The sequence below is a fragment of the Pelophylax lessonae genome, assembly GCF_965119305.1.
Source record: "Pelophylax lessonae genome assembly, chromosome: 2".
NCBI classification, from domain to species: Eukaryota; Metazoa; Chordata; class Amphibia; order Anura; family Ranidae; genus Pelophylax; species Pelophylax lessonae.
In genome coordinates, this window is record NC_138769.1 from 384574719 (window position 1) to 384595625 (window position 20907).

The 20907-nt window shown below is 40.8% G+C and overlaps 1 protein-coding gene across 1 annotated transcript in view; it reads left to right on the forward strand.

Annotated features, from left to right (window-relative positions):
- The first annotated feature begins 2088 nt into the window (after nt 1–2088).
- SRRM3 (serine/arginine repetitive matrix 3) overlaps nt 2089–20907 on the forward strand; it is a 547157-nt gene continuing 528338 nt past the window's right edge. The window contains exon 1 of the mRNA XM_082246736.1: nt 2089–2335. The gene's annotated coding sequence lies outside the window, so the exon portion shown is untranslated. The remainder of the gene's footprint in view (nt 2336–20907) is intronic.

Here is a 20907-nt window from a genome sequence, read left to right on the forward strand (position 1 = left end):
TTGCACTGTTATACAAGCTGTACACTCACTACTTTACATTGTAGCAAAGCAGAGGCGCAACTAGAACCTTCAGGGCCCGGTGTAAGAAACCATGATGGGCCCCTCGGACCCCTGGCCGGGGCCCTTCCCTTCAAGCCTGGGGCTCTTCCCACTGATCCTGGGGCCCTTTACTCTCATTGCGGGGCCCTTTATTACGGTCTGGCAGTGGGACCCTTTCACAAGTTCTGCAGTGGGCCCCCTTCCTGCCATCTTGGGGCCTCCTCCCCACGGTGGTGGAATGCCAGGGCCCGGTTGCAAGTGTGACCTTTGCGATCCTGAAAGTTCACCCACTGGTGTCAGTAGTTTTTATTTTTTGGTATTTTAATTGAATTATTTTTTTATCATTTTACTTTATTTTTTTTACAACATCACTGACTATGGCTCTGTCCATTCAGAAAAGGAAGGAGCTGGTAAATTACATATTTACCAACCCCTTCCTGGTTCTCTATTGTGACACATCCCCTGCAGCAGCCAGCATAAGCGGGAAGGGTGCACAGTGTGTGTGTGTGTGTGGGGGGGGGGGGGAACCAAGGGAGCACACAGGGGCCCAGAGACAGCAGAACACAGGTGAACTGGATAGGAGGAGTGGCGGGAGCAGCATACAGAGGAACCAATCTCCTCCATTTTCCTCCTGCAGCTACAGGAGGAAAAAGGAGGACAGTGATTTCTCTACATGCTGCCTCTGCCACCCCTCCTATCCAGGTGTACAGGGGAGCCACACAGGCCCCCTGGAACATGAGGCCCATTTGCAATTGCAACCCCTGTAGTTACGCCCCTGTAGCAAAGTGTAATTTTTTCGATGTTGTCACATGGCAAGATATAATAAAATATTTACAAAAATGTGAGGGGTGTACTCACTTTTGTTGCCAGCGGTTTAGACATTAATGGCTGAGTGTTGAGTTATTTTGAGGGGACAGCAAATTGACACTGTTATACAAGCTGTACGCTTACTACTTTACTTTGTAGCAAAGTGTCATTTCTTGAGTCCCGGTTCACACTTGTTCGATGCGGGAAGGCTGCGAATTTGCAGCCTGTTCCCACATCGCAAACGCACATCTGGCAGTTCACACTGCCATATGCGATACACAGGGGGTGACAATTAAATGTTAACGACACCCCCAGTTTGATCGCATATTGCAGTGCGATCTGACAGTTCGCACAGGATTGGATCGCACAAGTGTGAACCACTGTGCGATCCGATTCTGATGCGGCTGGAAAAAAGGGTCCTGTGCGTCTTTTGTGCGGGTGCAGTGCGAATTTCAGCCATACAAAGTGTATGGCTGAATTCGCACCGCACATCTGATCGCATGTAATGAAGGAGCAGTGCGCTCCGATATTACATGCGATCGCCGCACTCGCAAGAGTGTGAACCGGCCCTCAGTGTTGTCACATGAAATAATAAAATATTTACATAAATGTGAGTGGTGTTCTCACTTTTGTGAGATACTGTATATAGTGCAAAAAAATAATCAAATACCATCAAATGAAAAAAGACATCAATTTTATTTGGGTACATCATCGCACAACCGACAATTGTCATTTAAAGTAACGCAGTGCCGTATTGCAAAAATTGGCTCGTTAAGGGGGTAAAACCTTCCGGTCCAGAAGTGGTTCCGTTTGTTGTTGGACCAATAAACATTTTATATGTTTGCATCAACTGTGATTTTGGTCTTTCACTTGTGGAACTACAATTACCAGCCATCAGCTTTCACAACACTGGTCAGTGGCTGTACAGTGATCCATACAAGGAATTCATCGGTAACCCTTACCTTCTCTATCTTATAAAAAGGAAAGGAAACATTTTGGGTGTTGATCCATTGACTTATATGACAGAAGATGCAGACAGAGAAGTATTTCTTCTATCCATCCTCAGCGCTCTGACATCCCTGCTGCTCCTCATGTGATTGGCAGAGAAGGGATAATTCCCTCTCCGAGGGATACACGAGATTAGAATAAGGCTGCAATCGGCGGCGTGCACACTCCTCGCTCCTAGGTGGCGCTGTGAGCGGCAGGAAACGCTCGAGGCGTTCAGTTCTGCTCGAGTGTGTCTATGGCAATGAGCTGTCCAGCACTTCAGCAGCGACAAGGGCTTTTCTAGAGCTTTGGAGGAGAGCGATCCTGACAGATGCACATAGACCTGCATGCAATGACAGCTTGACGAGCTGAGCCGTGCACCTGACACCGAGCAGCACACACACATACACACACAGACATCCAGGAAGAAGCTGTGACAACAATAACACTGCTGAGCTGAGCATCTTCAGGGTGCAGCAAGGAGCCAGGAGCCTGCCTGAAGGTAAGCCAGCACAGTGACATAGGGAGGAGGAGGAGGGGATGTGTGTTTACACAATGCTTTCATGTACAAGGCATGCTGCATTCTCTATTGTCTACCCAGGCTCCTGCTGCAGTTTGAACACAAAAGGCTGGCCAGAGACATAAGGCTCATCAGCACCATGGAGCTTTATTTTAGCCATGTGACTGTCCTTTTTACATCTCATTGGCTTCAGCTGAAAATAACTGACACTTTTTTTGTAAATGAAGGATCCTTATTGTGGTGTGTTAGCTTTGTGTGTGGAGACTATAGAGAGCTGGGCTGGGTGATCCCCTTCTGGACACACTTAAGCCCTGCTTAAACCAGGGATTCTGAGTTCCACGCAGTGTTCAATAGACTAAGCTGGCCAGCTGCGTCAAAGCCACCCCCCCCCCCCCGGTTTGTCCTACGCTAGGCGAACTATAATATTCAGAGGCAAGCGTAATACTTTGTGTAAGCTGAGACCATTGGGGGCTGGGCTGTTTGGGGCAGGGTGACACATTAGATCTGTTCATTGACAAATAGAGAGAAGCAGGTTTTCTTCTCATTCCCTGGCCAATCAGCTCACCTCCTGGGGTTACCATCTAGGCACAGGTGCTCCCTACTCACATGTCTCTGGCTACACACAGTGACGGAGACTTGCTGCTCTTTAATCACTTCCAGGGGGAGTAGATTCTTTGACCTTATGGATGCACTGAAAGAACAGATGGCTCCAGTGATGGGAGGGGGGGTCATATATCAGCCTAAATAATTGAAACAATCTTTCTTGTTTTACCTGTGTGGACACAAACAATACCTACTGGGAGTTTTCAACAATAAAAAAAATTGGGCTAGGATGGAAGAAAAGTTGAATTGTGCCTCTCCGTGAAATAAATGTACAGAAGTAAGCGATCTGTTGTTGACTGATACTTTCCTGTTTGCTTGGTAGGCTTTGTAATTCCAGCTTTCGTCACAACTTAAACAGGTCACTAGTCTTAAGGAGCTGCTGGCTATCTTAGAAATGTTCTTTAATGATGCCAGAAAGATGTTTATTTAATGAAATGCTTTCAAAGCTACGATTCTACGTAGACAAATGCTTCTCTCAGTTCTGAAATACGGTGCAATATTTTTATTTTTATTTTGGTTTGCAGTAAATGACTTAAACAGATGTTAGGGTTCAGTTCTTACAAGCTATAGCGGCATTTCAAGTCAATGCCAGGCTTTCCGGATTTAAAGTTACCATAGGTATGAGCTTTTATCAACCATCTGTTATCTATAAATAGAATGGGATGAGGTGGACATAATTAGCTTTACATCATACTGATAACCTCTTGCCCCAGGCAAAGGTGTCAGTCCAATATTATTTACTGCAAATGCCATTTTGTAGTTATGACTTTCTGGCTGATGAAAAACATTTACATGTATTTCCTTTCATTTCCTTTCATTTTGTACTGAATTGTTGCTCAAATTGTATATATATATTTATTTATAGATTTTATATATATATATATATACATTTTATATATATTTTATATACATTTTACATACATTCAAAGATCACAACATTCAGAATTATGGGAAATGGATACATCACTACACCTGCACTGGTTGAACTGGATGGACTGTTGTTTTTATTCAACCTCAACTACTATGTAACTATATAACTATATATATTTTATATATATTTACACATTTTAAATATATTTTATATACATTTTATATATATTTATTTAATATGTAATGTAACATAGAATTTCAAATATATTATATATATATATATAAATAATTACGGTCAAATTGTATGCTCCAACCTTACTTATATAAGATTATAGTACCCTAAACATGGGTCTGAATCTGTGAATTGGACAAACAGAAAAGCTAAAATACTTTTGAAAAAGGTGTCTCTTTATTACAGGCACATGGTTTTGTTCACAGAACTATATTGTATACCATGCTTGGTCACGCCAGGCACACTGCAGTCATAACAGTAATACTGTGCAAAGTAACAATTTATATGTATGTAAACATTTCATTTGTAACATTTACATTACATATATGCATTACATATTATTTATATTTAATGTTTAGCATTACATATATACATATAATAATTATATGTATGTAAACATTTCATTTGAAACATTTACATTACATATATGCATTACATATTATTTATATTTAATGTTTAGCATTACATATATACATATAATAATTATATTCAATTATTAAATATATTTGTGCATAGAAAATATAATGATATGTAGGCTTTGATGACTATGCTTGCCTTGCTGCATAGCAGATAATGGGGTTGATTTACTAAAACTGGAGAGTGCAAAATCTGGTGCAGCTCTGCATGGCAGCCAATCAGCATCTGACTTCAGCTTGTTCAATTAGGCTTTGATAATAAAACCTATAAGTTGATTGGATTCTTTGCAGAGCTGCACCAGATTTTACACTCTCCAGATTTAGGAAATTAACCCCAATGTGTATATTTAAATAAGTGAATGGTTTTTTTTTTTGTTTATTTGTAGCACTGACAGTATCACATTTACTTTAGTCTTTGGGACAGATTTTACAATCTTGTGACCTTTTCACAATAGTGTTGTCCCATAACTTTCGGGCCAGAGTAGCCAGAAGCCAGTGATTCCACTGGCATATATATATATATATATATATATATATATATATATATATATACATATACATATATATATATATATATATATATATATATATATATATATATATATATATATATATATATAGGGTTTTGGAAGGAAACCAGAGTTCATTCCAAAAAAAAAGTGAAACCAAGGGCTATGAACTAGGGCTGAACGATATTCGATGTAACATCGAATATCGTGCTGTGGGCATGGGCGATAGTCACATCGCCGGATCATGCGATATTGGAGACTCACAGTGAATGTAGAAGAATACAGCCCCACATCCGTCCCACATGTTAAGTCTCTCCTGACTGAGCGGTGAGCAGCGCGCCATGAGCAGCGCCCCGTGAGCAGCGGCACAGGGAACCAATCAAGCATGCCTACACACCTGATTGGTTCGCTGTGCCAATACTCACGACGTGATTGGTCCGCTGTGCCGTGCTCACCGCTCGGTCAGGAGAGCTGCAGGGCAGACTTAACATGTGGGACGGATGTCGGGCTGTATTCTTCTACCTTCTACCACCACTGTGAGTCCCTACTTCTCTGCCTTCCACAGCACAGTCACACTGTCAGTGTCTTATTAACCTGCAGTTCCCTGTCCACCCAGTTCCCTACATTACCATTAACCCTGGCCTGCCCTGTATGGTGCAACTGCAATGACAATCAGAAGAAGGCTCCGGCTGCACTACTTCCCAAATCCTACTACAGTAACATTAACCCTGGCTGGCTCTGTAGTACAATCAGAAGAAGGCTGCTGCACTACTTCCCAAGGTAATTGTTGACTTTAGCCTGGATTGATGGCTCTCTCAATATCGCAATATATATCGTTGGAAAAAAAAATATTGTGATGTACTTTTTTTCCAATATCATGCAGCCCTACTATGAACCCTATTTTATATAAACAATGGTAGACCAATCTGCAGCATTTTGTACATTTATTAGGAGAGATACAAACTCAACAGCAGTTTCAGACCCATCAAGATCCTTCATCAGGTATGAAAAGACAGGTATGTCATACCTGATCTTGATGGGTCAGAAACGGTCTTTTTGATGAGTTTGTAACTAAATATACAAGGTGCTGCAGATTGGACTACTGTTGTTTCTATATATTGGAGATTGGGTGATCTCCTTTTCTGCTTTGCACCTGAAGCATTGTGATATGTGTCAAGCAAGTGCTGTCCTGACCAGCTTTTATATATATATATATATATATATATATATATATATATATATATATATATATATATATATATATCTATATATATATTGATATATATATAGAGAGAGAGAGATAGATAGATATATATTGCAAGAACTCTCCTGTTAGAAAGGCACTGAGAAACAAAAGCAGAGAATATTGTTGCAAATTCCACACCAAGATTTTAATTTGAAGGTTTCTTAGCCACTTTTATTTTCTATCTGCTATAAATAACCAAAGTTATCCATTGCAGGGGGTACATAAACAGCCACACAAATAAATATCCTTTTTTCTTGCAGTCTCTTAGTTTTTATTTGTGTTCTAATTCACAGTAACCATCTCTAATAGATATACATATTCCAAAGATGAGGAGATACAGAGTAGGGCTTTCAGCTCCATAGCCTTTGCTGTATATCAGAGGGTAGCCAAGTTTCTGCTTATCCCTATTTTTAGTCATGCTACCCTAGGTTATTATTCTGCATCCAGGCTCCAGGCAGCAATGTCTGAGCTGATACCAGCTAAGACAGACCCAACACACAATATACATTTATGCATTTGATGATTCAATTTTAGACTATATGTGCACTCATGTTTATTTCCTTGTACTTTAGGATAACCATTTATATTACCAACATCTAACTTCATCTATAAAGAGTGTATTTCACAGTATACTGCTTTGTTTGTATTTTTGATTATACCCTTTTTCGCAGTGACTAAATTTTATGTGACCATGGCTCTGTTCCCTGTCTAGTAAACAGAAAAAAGAAATGTTATTTTCATTGCCCACATAAATGTTTATTGCTGCAGACTTTGTTTTTCTGTATCTGGATGAGTTGGAAAAATTACTTTTTACTATTTATTGTGGCTAATATGGACATACAGGGGTTGATTAAGGGTCCTTTCACACGGTCCGTTCAGTTTTTTCCTCTGCTCGGTGACTTTTTTTTTTTTTTTTAAACGGACACAGATGCACTTTTGGAGGGTCTGTTCCATTTGTCCGTTCATCATCCCATCCATTTGCAGATGATAAACGGAGATAATGTATGTCAATGGGATTGCGAATGTCAGCGGATGATACCGCTGACATCCGTTTTTGCGTCCGTTCCATTTTTTAAACGGAAGAAAAATAGGGTTCTCTTCCATTCCAAAAAACGGAACTGAACGGAAAGGACGCAAATCGGATGTCAACGGATGGTCATCCGCTGACATCCACAATCTCATTGACATGCATTATGTCAGTTTTTCATCTGCAAATGGATGTGAGGAAAAACGGACATACAGACCGCCCGTGTGAAGAACCCTTACTAAAACTGGAGAGGGCAATATCCGGTGCAGCTCTGCATAGTAACCAATTAGGTTTCAGGTATTTTGTCAAAGCTTAAAGCAGAGTTCCACCCATATATAAGAGTTTGCGCCATCCAGTCAATTAATGCATCTAAAAAATGTACTGGCTAACTTTTTTTTTTGTGTGTTTGTTTTACCTTGTTTTCTATTGTTATTGTTCTTCACTTCCTGTGTACCCCGCCGCGGCGAAGTTTGTAATTTTTTTGAGTGATTTGGGCCCTCCTCCTTCCCCGAGCTGCCTTCTGGGACCTTTGTGTGTCCCGGAAGACGACGGGATGACTCTGGTGACTCACACATGCACAGTAGGAAAGTGGCTGTGAAGCCTGAAGACTTCATTGCAAGTTTCCCTTAGTTGCAATGCTGGTGCCTGCGCCCAAAGCCAATGAACAAAACAGCTTTGGGTGCTGAGGTCGGGGGAAACCTTGAACAGGTAAGTGTCAGTATTTGTAGCTGCTGACTTTTTAATTGTTTTTTTGTACATGCTGCAACTCCGCCTTAATTGAACAAGATGAGGTTAGACGCTAATATGCAGAGCTGCACCAGATTTTGCAATTTTCAGTTTTAGTAAATCAACCCCATAGTAACTAACTGCTTTTTGTCAATAAGCAGATGTGCACATGCCTACAGAGCTTTTAATTTATTGGAACGCATTTATTATTCTTAGCAGCAGTTATAGTATACGGCCACCATAAGATGATGATGCCTTCAAATCATGCATATTACTATTATAGTTGGACAACTCAGCTTGGCTACACACCATTAGGTCAATTCAAGAAAGACTGCAAAGGGCAATGATGATTTTCCAAGTATAGAATGACATAGAAAAACACCAGCTTACAATTTTCTGTAGCCAGGTCAGTGGCTTCGATATGCTACTTCATGCTTTAGTAGATAAGCACATATAACAATTGCAAGTGATTCAACAAAACTGATCATTGCTAGGGATAGTTGCTTTTTGCATTGGACACAACATGATTCAACATGGGCTCAGTCAAGGAGTTATCTGGGATGCCAATTCCATAGAAACCAGCAGCAGTTGTTTAACTATATATGTGCCAAAGAAAGTAGCAACAACAGAGCTATGGTCGTGTCAGTTAACAGGTTTTCAAATCTCGTTGATTTCTACAGGTGTAACTATTTAGACAGCCTTAGGAGAACGTCTGTCTTCCACCTATCATTCCACTTATTTGTCCATCTTTCTCACCTCTATCCCACTGTCTGCCTTTGTGCTGCTCAGCACTGCTGCTTCCTTTTGTCATAACGAACGAGGATTATGCATTTTTAATGATCCTTTAAATAATAAATGACAGGTATTTCTATTTTCACCCTCGTTGTTTGTCCTTTATGCTTTCCTGCAAACAACACAAAGGCCTATGTTTATATAATTTTATGTTTTAATATTCTGTCAGGTTAACCTTTATCTATAAAATAAAGTGATAAAGTAATTGACTGGTACACTATGTTGTGCTTGGTGAGTTACCAAAATGTCATGAAATGGACAAACATCTATGTGTACTACACATATATTTACAACCACCTTTGTGTGCCTAGAATTATACAATGATGTCACTATGTTTATGTAGATATTTAAATTTGATTTGCTGTCCAGATCAACCAATTAGCCCTTATTTTATACTCAAGCAAGTGTGATGTATTGAAACAAATTAGCAATAAGGATGTTACTGGGGTCTAACTTTATGGCTAAGTGACCTCCAAACGCTATTAGATTGTCAAATGGACTAACGAGAATGTTTTAGGGGCCAATTAGGGCATACTTATTGGACAGAGGGATAGCAGATGGCAGGGTTTAGCTATCAAGTCAGGACCCAATATCAAGTGAAACTATGTCAGAGAGGGCCACAGAAGAGGTGTTTCTGGCTAATAAAGGTAACATCAGAAATGGTGTGTTGTTTGCTGTTAGAAAGGAGTTTTACATTATACATTTAAAGCATTATTATAGTGTTACTAAACTCACAACAGTAAAATCAGTGTGTATATGCAGTAAAGCATGCTTGTTACTGTGGAACCTAAGGGGTTAATTCTCTGCATTGTGTATAAAGGCTGTGCGATCCTGTCTTTCTGATCCTCCTCTTCTTTAACCACTTTACCACCGGAGGATTTTGCTGTCTTACGTCCAGGCCACTTTTTGCGATTTGTCGCTCCGACTTATAAAAAGGGTCCGGAGCTTCTTTACAGTCTCATACCCGGAACACAGAAGTGTCTACCGCAGCTCAGAGCAATCAATGTATTCTATCAATAAATACAAAGCTTCCTCTGATTGGCTGAGTCAGAGGTTGTGACGTCATCAGCCTCCCTCTCTGACTCAGCCAGTCAGAGGAAACTTTGTATTAATTGATAGAATACATTTCCTGTTCTGAGTGGCTGAGTATTGCTGTAGTAGACTCGTCTGTGTTCTGGGTATTAGACATGAAGTCTGGGCTCACACCCAGAACACAGTGCTGTATCTACGCCCCAGCTACATACAGTTTATACTGAACATCCAGCGGCCTCACAGGTTAATGACTGATATAGTTCATTTGGGCCAGGTTTAACTATGTAAAGTTTGTGGAAAAATGGAGTTCTTCTTTAAACCCAAAATCAAGCAATTATTATATTGCAGCTTGCCAATTCTTAGAGGTGACAGATGCGGAGAAACACTGCGCTATCTGTGAGATAGAAGCTGCCAGCACTACAATTGACATATACAATTGTCTGTAAATTTACGGACAATTCTTAGATGTGATGGCTGTATTAGTTTTTATTTTTAGGCTTTCTTTTTTTCACCTGGTGATCTAGCCAGCAAGTCTGTTGTTTTTCAACAGGACAAGCTGTCCTGCAGATATAGAAGTTAGACAGTTTTGGACAAACAATTTGGTTAGTTAGTTTGGACAAACAATTTAACACTGAAAGGGATACCTACAATGGTCAGATTTTTTTTTTTTTATATATGTGAAACATTACAAAGGGACACAACTGCTGCATTGTTTGTTTGAGTTTGGCTTCAATTTGGTAAGTGTATCTAACGCTTCTGGTACATCTATAACTACCCTCCCCCCAGAATGACAATGCTGCTGTCCAAAGGTGCCCCTGTGCTGCTTCATCCAGAGTGTAGGCACACTAATACAGGAGGTGTGTCACTGGTCAGATCACTGGGTTAAAACAGAGGGAAAAAAATGTAACCAGTTACCGACCGCCTAACGCAACCGCTCCTGGGCAAAGCGATGTAGGTCTACGTCGCTTGCTCTCAGAAGGCTAGGGGGCGAGCGCGCGCCGCGGGCAGCGCGCTCCCGCTCGTCAGCGGGGAAGCAGATGTGTGTGTCAGGTGGCTCCGATTGCTACCTGACACCCGCAATCGTTCCCCGCTGAGAGAGAAGGACGGTCAGCTGTTGTAAACACAGCTGACCATTCTTCTCTCTGGGATAATCACAGAGCTCATGTGATCCTGCTATATAGGATCACATGTCTCTATGGTCATCTCAGAAGCCACGCCCCCCCACAGCTAGAATCACTCCCCTAGGCTCACATTTAACCCCTTGATCACCCACAGGGTTAACCCCTTCCCTGCCATTGGCATTATTACAGTAACAGTGCATATTTTTAGCACTGATTACTGTAGTAATGTCATTGGTACCTCCAAAAATGTCAGTTAGGGGTCCGATCTGTCCGCCGCAATGTCGTAGTCCCGCAAAAAATCGCAGATCGCCACCATTACTTGTAAACAAAAAAAAAACAATAAAAATGACATAAATCTTTCTCATAGTTAGTAGACGCAATAACTTTTGCGTAAACCAATCAAAATACGCTTATTGCATTTTTTTTTTTTTACCAAAAATATGTAGCAGAAAACAAATTGGCCTAAAATGTTAAAAAATGTTGATTTTTAAAAAAAAATTTTTGGGAATGTCATATAGCAGAATGTGAAAAATATTGTTTTTTTGTTTATAGCGCAAAAAATAAAAATCACATAGGTGATCAAATACCACCAAAAGCTCTATTTGTGGGAAAAAAGGACGTAAATTTAGTTTGGGTACAGTGTCGCATGACCGCGCATTTGTCCATTAAATAACGCAGTGCTGAATCGCAAAATAGGGCCTGGTCAGGAAGGGGGCAAATCCTTCTGGTCTTAAAGTGGTTAAAAAAGAAAACTGGTGCTGCCACCACATCTAATGATTGGAAATCCACAATATATTACGTTTATGGTTTTGGGTGTAGTGCCATTTTAAAATAGTTTAAAACAGCTTTGAACAGTGACTGTGTCAATGCCAGAAGTGTCTGTAAAGTGCAATAACCATGGACTCTTAATGAGCTAATTAATATTTGAAGACCTGATTATGTATAGCTTATTTGTTTTGATCTGCTAAAAATAAATTCTATCTATTATTAGTTTAGCCATGTGGGCACACTTCCGCTACGCTATGCTGTGCAAAGGTTTGAAAAACAAAAGAGATAATATAGTAAAAATATTTCTGTAATGAAAGTCATCAAAGCTTCCTTTTTCATTAGACAGCCTTTGCTTATCAGGAAATGATCAGACAGGCTTTTCCCTGTCATACAAATACACAACATGCTTAGGCTTGTGGCAGCACTGTGGACAGTTGTCTGTGGGCTGAACCATCCCCCCTAAGCTGGTAGGCCATTGCCCTTTTCAGTTGTGCCCTGAGATCACCTTTTGTTGTGCCTAATGAGCAGAAAATAAACACTTGGCAAAGTGAATGTTCCGCGATTCTGCCCACAATTTCAAACCGCTAGGTGTGAATGACAAATCGCACAATGCACATTTTAGATGCCATTTATTTGAATGGCACCTGAAATCGCAGGGCTGTGCTGCCACGATTGTCCCTGCAGTCGCCTCAAACCGCATCATGTGAAGCTTGTCGCCCAAAAAAAGTTCAGGAGCTTCTTTTGGGCGGCATGATTCTTGCAATGCAGTTTGTCGTGATTGCAGAGCGATTCATCACCCCACAATTGTGGCAGAACTGCACTGCATTTTTAGGTGTCATTCAAATGAATGGCATCTGAAATGTGCATTATGCGATTTGTCATTCAGACCTGGGCGTTTTGAAGTCATGGACAGAATCGTGGCAAATCTGCTTGCCATTCAAATGCTCAGGTGTGAATGCAGCCCAAGGATTGGTTCACACCTATGCAGTTTGCTTTTGATCCATTTTTGCTGTGCATTTTGCATTTATTTGCCACATTTTTTGCTCGTGGCAAAAATGCACGACATGCTTTTTGCAGCTTCCCCATTGAGCCCCGGTTCATACTGATGCGATGCAGGAAAAGCAGTGAATTCTGTGCTTTTCCCACACCACATTGCAATCACACAGTGTCCTTGTGATCTGCTACGGGTGTCAATGTTAGAATAATGACATCCCGAAACAGGCCGCATAAAGCAGTGCAATTGCCAGAATTGCATCACATGGGTGTGAACACCCATGTGATGCGATTCAGGTGCGGAGAAAAAAAGGGTCCTGCACCATTTTTGTGTGGATGTAATGCGATTTGAGCCACAGAAAATTGCACCACACAGACATCGCATTTGATGTGCACAAGAAAGTGATGTGATTGCTGTGTGAATCACATGCATTGTTTTCCACGCAGTGGTGTGAAACTAGGTTGAAGTCCATTGAACCAAAAATGCTCTGTTTTGCTTTTAGCCCCCTATCAACACCAATCGCAAGATTGAAATCGTGCTACTTCACTTGAAGTAGCATGATTTTAGAGTAGTACTACTTCAGGTGCTATTTGGAAGACATCTGTGACTTCATGCACAGATGTCTATGCAAGTTGTATCTGAACTTGCAAAAAGAAGTGCAAGAACTACTTTCAAAAACGGTGCTACTCCGATGGAGTTGGAGTTGCACTGATTTGACCGCTTCCACTGTCATGGTGTGAACGGGGACTTAAAAAAGTCCCTGACCCTTTCCAAAAACACAGCTCCTGAAAAAAGTATAGATGTGAATGTGTCTCATAGGAAATCATGTTAAAGCGGAGTTTCACCCTAAAAATTATCTTTGCACCCTCTGCTTGCTTTAAAAAACCTGAAAAAGAATTGGATGATTAAAAAATTTTTTTTTGTTTCACTTACCTTGTATTTAATGAAAATATACTTACCTTCCTTCCTCTTCCTCCCTCTGCGGCCCACAATGTCATTTCCTCCTTGCATTGACTCCTGGGAGATGAGCGTCATCAATCCCAGGAGTCAATGCGCCTGCACCGGCCCCGCTCGTCACTTCCGGTGCAGGCGCGTCATTCCCTGCTGAACAGCTTCTGGGCATGCCCAGAAGCTTTTCAGGGATGACGTGCCTGCCCCGGAAGTGACGAGCAGGGCCGGTGCAGGGCATTCTGGGAGCCTGACGTCACCGAAGAGGACACTCTGGCTTCAGCTGCCCACACCTGAGATGGCAGCACTGGACAAGACATTTTCACGGTAAGTATTTCTTCTTACAGGTAAGTGAAACAGGGAACAGTTCAGAGACTATCGTTGCTTAAATTCACTAGCTCTGACTGTCCCGGGGGTATTTTTAGGTAAAAAATGTTTTTTAGGGTGGAACTCCGCTTTAGATGGACTGTAGTGCGTTTCTGCAAAAGCACCAAAAAATGCATAGCTGTGAACCAACCCTTAGTGAAGTGAACACAGCTTCAATTTGCTAAGTGAACATTGATAACTCCTTTACTAAATATACTCTCTTATGTCTGCCTGAATCGACATCTGAAATAATTAAAATCATTTAAAAAAAACACCAAAACCACAAAAAATGGCAACTAAAGTATGTGGGAGATATGTGGTTGATACTGAGATACATTTCTTAGTAGATCAGGCTGGAAACTGCAATTGTGTATTTTTGTAGCTCTGAAATACGAAGGAGCTATTGTTAAATAACAGTAGTTTTCAATCTTGTATTAGCACTGTTATCATTGATATAAACTATTGCTGGTCTGTATATAGAATATCTGAATTTTGATGAATAATCCAATCTCAGTTGACGTAATGCTACCAAAACATTAGCTATTGGTTGTATCCAAGGCTACAAGAAATAAACCATGCTTCTTAAAACTACTGAATCGAAATATATTCAGGCAGAGTCTGAATTTTGGCATGGCAACAGATCTACGGTAATACATTTTTGCTAAATATATAAACACATGCCCTTTTTTAAAGTAGGTGTAAACTCTGATTAAATGACATTTAAATTGCTAAAGGGCTGTGTATCCCAAGTAGCACTGGAACCATTCATTTTCTGGTACTACTTGGGTCACTCAGCCTACTCTGCTTTGCTTGTACTGGGGCCACGTTGACAGGCATTGGAGTGCCGGTTTTGTTACATCTTCCAACAGCTTAGCTGGTTTTTACACATGGGACACCAATATACACACAGAGGACTACTCCATTCACCGGACTGTATCCATTATTAAAGTGCCTGTTCATTTATTACCAAATGCGAGGTTGATGATTTTACTTTCTTTTATATAGCAACAATTAAAAAAATAACTGTGCCAGAGTCTATGCTTCCCTTTTTTTTTTTTAAATACTATACATCTTTTTTATTCTTTCTTTAATCTCAGTGGTGCTAATCTACTGTAGCTCCTTTACACCCACTTCCTGTGTACATGAGTGCATGCCAGCAGTTTGTTAGGGGGGTATTCCTGGCGGTGACAGCAGTGGACCGTAGCTGCATAATGTGTGTTAAAACAGCCATTTATCTCCATCAGAGGCCCATGTGACAGGATGACAATGCTGGAACTCAGTTGGGATAGATGAACAGAATGTTGTCACCCTATAACAGGAACTGCCTGAACAATAAAATGGCAGGATCACCAGGTATTATTTTAATGAAAGCTACGGATTCAATTTTTTGTAGGAAATTGCATTTGAAATAAGATAAACATTTGCTTAGCAGGTTGGCTTAATTATACTTCAACACGTTCATGTGCAGTTTACTAATTGTGAATCTGCCATGAAGATATATATATATATATATATATATATATTAGCAGTGAGACAGAGCAATGTTCACTTTCATGTGCTGGAGAGGTCATGCTTGCTTCAGCATCAGCTGTACACATACTGTACATCAGGGATCCTCAAACTACGGCCCTCCAGCTGTTGCGGAACTACACATTCCATGAGTCATTGTAAAACTCTGACATTCACAGATATAACTAGGCATGATGGGAATTGTAGTTCCTGAACAACTGGAGGGCCATAGTTTGAAGACCCCTGCTGTACATGATTTGGGAATAGTGGCCATTGATCAGTGAGCGATCTCTGACATACTAAGCTGCCTAGCAGGATCTCCGACATACTGAGCTACCAGTGTCCACCCCACATTCTTCCAACCCCACCCTACCTGGAGCATGAAGATCTGGTCAGATGATGCCAGGTGACAGTTCCACCACTCTACCTACATTCTCAAGTGTCCACTTACACACTTTGTGTATACAGTAGATTGAAGGCTTTTAGGACATATAGTTTGGTGGGCCATGCCTATAGCAATAGAATGTGATGTAGGATGACCTGCAGAAGCCTTTTCTTGGTGGCTGGGCATGACTGTAACTTGATGGATGTAATGGCATCATGAGGTTAATGCAAGCTTTTCTGGGCAAATGAGGGAAGTATAGATTATTTTTAGTGCCATCTGTATTTGGGAATAGGAAGGTTTGGGTGGCATGGTTGTCGTGCATGTTTCATTAGAATGTGTGCTGCCAGTATTACAAATTTTTGCGGAACATACACGCATGTGTGTTCTGTGATACATTTCACATGTGATGCAGATGTTTTCCATAGATTCATCAAAGAAAATCTTGGGGTGGGAAAAGTACTGGCACATGCATGGGGAGATGTCAGGTAGACTGGTTTTAAGGTCTAAGGTGCATACAGGCGGAATGTAGCATCATTACATATTTAGAGATTTATTTATATATGATTTACATTTTTAATGTGAAATTTAAAATCCGGTTTTAAATGTTATCTGTGTCTCTGCTGGGTAGATTTTTCTGTCAGATTTTAAATGCTGTCTGTATTTCCATTAAGGAGGTTTCTCTACACTTTGAGAGGAATTATTAAATAGCGTCTGAGTCTCTCAACTGGTGCTGTTGCCTGTAGCAATCAATTAGCTTCTATCGTTCATTTTTTACACGTAGCTTAGAAAATTCAAATGTAAAAGCTGATTGGCTGGTCTCTAGTCGAGACACAATTTTTCCCAGACACTTTTCTTTTCCAAAAGTTTTTATTGAAATTTTCAAAGAAAGGGTACAGAGAAAGCTTGGCAAATTTTAACACAGTAAATGCAATGCTATTCCTCCACTGTCAGTAGGTGCATACTAGAAAAAAGGAACAGGATACACTCACATTATATGCTCTCAAGTATGTGACCAGTTACGCATGTAAAATAAAATACAGCTAAAGAGTGAGTCAACTTGTCCATCCAATTAATCATGATATCACAACCAGCGAGTTAAGGACTGCAAGAGCTTTATTATTGTTATCCTAATGATTAACAATAGAGTAGCTACATTTATAGTCAGTGCCAGGGAAGTCTGCCAAGCACAGCAGGTGCTCTCACTGTACCTGGAAGATCCTGGCCACTAGCAGATATATACAATAAGGTCCTGTGACTCGAGTTTGGAGGTCACCCCCCCCCCTCTCTTATGCCATGGGGGCTATCCCACAACCTTAGAAAAAGGAGTACAAAGAATGAGAAGAAAAAGAAAGGATAGGATGAAAAGTGAAAGAACATTGGGGTTGATTTACTAAAACTGGGGAACACAAAATCTGGTGCAGGTCTACAAAGAAACCAATCAGCTGCCAGGTATTTTTGTCAGTGTTTAATTGAACAAGCTGAAGTTAGAAGCTGATTGGCTACCATGAACAGCTGCACCAGTTTTAGTAAATCAACACCATAGTGACCGACCAGCTGATCCAGGAATGGTGCACAACAGAAAAGTTTTCCGTAATCTCCTGTCAAGTATTTTATCCAAAAGTCCCAGGTCCTTTCAAAGAGTTTGACTTTATCGTTCAACATTACAAAAATACACTTCTTGATCATGATGGAGGACAATTTAGCTTTAACCAGATCAAATTGTATCAAGGGCGTCCTCCAGGATCATGTAGCTATGGAAATTTTGGGCTGCCACAAAGATGAAAGTGATTATTTGCCTCAGATGTTTCAGGGCCTCCTCCACTGGGCTGCTCAGCAACGCATGTTGTGGGGATTTTCTCAGGTTCGCAAGGGTGAGGGAGTTAATAAAATTCTAAATGCGTATCCAAAAATGCCTCATTTTTGGGCATTGCATCTAAGACCCTTTCTATTACTTTCCCCCTTTGTGTTGTGTCTGAAACTACGATAAAATGTGAGTTTATTGCTGCCCATGACTGTCGTCGGATTTCTCCTCATTGCTTGTACAGGTGATAAGTTTCAGACAAGAAAAAGAAGAAATTACAGAAAGCCAAGAGGGATCTCCCAAACTGGTCCACAGGCAGGCACCAAAACCAGGCAGACCTTCTAACTCTTTAGCATGCCCCTCCCTGACCCACCTCTCTTGGTGCACTCATGAACATTTTTTTAACCACTGTACCACCGGAGGATTTTGCTGTCTTACGTCTGGGCCACTTTTTGCGATTCGGCACTGTGCGAATTAAAGCGACAATTGCGCGGTCATGCAACGCCGTACCCAAACAAAATTTGCGTCCTTTTTTTCCCATAAACAGAGCTTTCTATTGGTGGTATTTGATCACCTGTGCAATTTTCTACTTTTTGCGCTATAAACAAAAAAAGAGCGAAAATTTTGAAAAAATAACAATATTTTTCACTTTTTTTTATATGAAATTCCCCCCCCCCAAAAAATTTAAAAATCAAAATCTTTTATCATTTTAGGCCAATTTGTTTTCTCCTACATATTTTTGGTAAAAAAAAATGCAATAAGCGTATTTTGATTGGTTTGCGCAAAAGTTATTGCATTTACTAACTAAGGGAAAGATTTCTGTCATTTTTGGTGTTTTTTTTTGTAACGAGTAATAGCGGCGATCTGCGATTTTTTTTGTGGGACTGCGACATTGCGGCGGACAGATCGGACCCTTGACTGACATTTTTGACACTTTTGGGGGTACCAGTGACATTACTACAGTAATCAGTGCTATACATATGCACTGTTACTGTAAAAATGACACTGGCAGGGAAGGGGTTAATTTTTATTGGAGAGGGAAGGGTTAATGTATGCCTGGCGCTTACTAATGTGTGACTGAGTGACACAGGGACAGATCGCAGATTCAGCTATGCTGAACCCTGCAATCTGACCCTGCCTGTCACTTAGGAGATCCGCCCGCTTTGTTTACACAAGCGGGCGGATCTCCACACTCGATTCCCCGACGATCGGGTAAGAGCGGCGGTGATCACCGCCGCTCCTCCCCTGGCCCGACTCCCGCTGTGACTGAATGCAGCGGGAGAGAGGGTAATGTCTGGCGACGTAGGTCTACGTCGTCAGACGTTATCGAGCCACTTTGCCGCAGTAGCAGCTCAGTGAGCAGCGGTAAAGTGGTTAATGTGCATACATACCATTTTTCAATGGGTCTTTGGTCCAGTCATATGATTTCCCCTACTTCCATGGTGCACAGGTACTGAGTGGTGCAGAGACCGGTGCCATGTGATAATGTGGTACTGGTCTCTGCAGCATTCTCTTTTCAGTCAGGGGGTCTGATGATGTGTCCCCAGGGGATAGGTCCTTAACACCTTGGGATCAAAGGAAGAGTGTTAAACGATGCTGGTTGTCATTCAACTGGAAGTTGACCAGTGCTGTATTGCAAAATCTGTGGGTACAGTGCTGTATACAGGATGAGTATTATACTAAGAGCTTTTTTTAAACAGAAAATAAATGAAAAACAAAATACTGTATATGCTGGAGTTGAGCTTTAAATATATTGCTCCCTAAACACTTAGTTATTTTATCAAAAGTGAATGCAGAGGAAAAATGTTTTTTCTTCTTAGTTTTAGATATTAGCGCTCCTATCAATTTTTAATTCTGTCTGTGTCCCCTTTCAGTAGACTCCATATCTCTATTTGTCCTAGTGATCATTGGTATTGAGACTGAAAGTGATGCAAAATCCAGTATTTTAGACGTGAGGGTAAATCTTCCAACAGAGAGAACATTTTGAATGATTCTCTGCAGTGTCCAAGTATTAGCAGCTCCCAAGTTTGCAGCTTAAACCTCTGACATATGCATAATATTTCAGAGGTTTAATATAGAGTGCAAGAATAGATTTCATACTGCTGATTACTGGACAGTGGCAGAATTTCCAAATTATTTCTGTTTTACTTTGCTCCACAACAGCACAGTCCTATTTCATGATACAGATTCATTTTACCTTTAGTAATATGGCTAGACCACTTGAAGTAAGAAATTTGGGTTTTGTTTCAGGTGAATATGTCTTGGACATACTTAATGTCTTATTATCAGAGCTGCTGCAGTTAAATTGATGTAATAGTGCTGAATCAGCAGCACTGGAGAATAGGCTCAGCACTAAAACTACAACATGTACTAGATATTGTCCATTGTCATTTTACCTCTTTATGAAGTGAAAGCTTTGCATAATGTGATATAACAAAGGTTCACTTCTCCTTCTCATTAAACGTGTAAATGTCCTTTTCTGTTTCAGCTTACCATTGTTAGTGGACAGGGTATAAGTTCCTTATTAAATAAAAGACTTATTTAGAGTTGGCTTACAAGTAAGCTTGCAAATGGATAGAACACATGACCTTCACTTTGCACAGCACAGTATTAAATGTGATATGCGATCTTAGAGTGGGGTGTTTTGATCGTGGATGAATGAGCTGACCTTTTATTATTTTAATAAAACAAGAATACTGTGGATTGCAGTGAATTCGTTGTATTATTATTTTGACATTCACTTGCCATATATATATATATATATATATATATATATATATATATATATATATACAGGGTTCGACAAACCCTAGGCAACTAGAATTAGCAGCCTGGCACCTTGGCTATGCTGCGGCAGTTGTCCTCTCGCCATGCCAGACATCCCAAGTCTCCCGCGAGGTGGGCTGCTGCTCCCTGACACCCGCAAGTGCCGTGCGATATCCCGGTTCTGGGCCGTCATCTGTCAGAACAGAGGTGATGCTTCCTGTAGTCTGGCTCCATCCTGTCACAGGCGGAGTGATATCAAATGCAGAGAGGAGAGATACAGGAAGCATGGGCTCTGCATGCTTCCTCCAGCGCCGCTTCTCACACTACTTTAATGTCTCAGAGGAGCCAGCATTTCCCGCCAGCAGTACCAGCCAGCAGTAACCACCAGCAGTACCAGCCAGCAGTATCCACCAGCAGTACCAGCCAGCAGTACCCACCAGCAG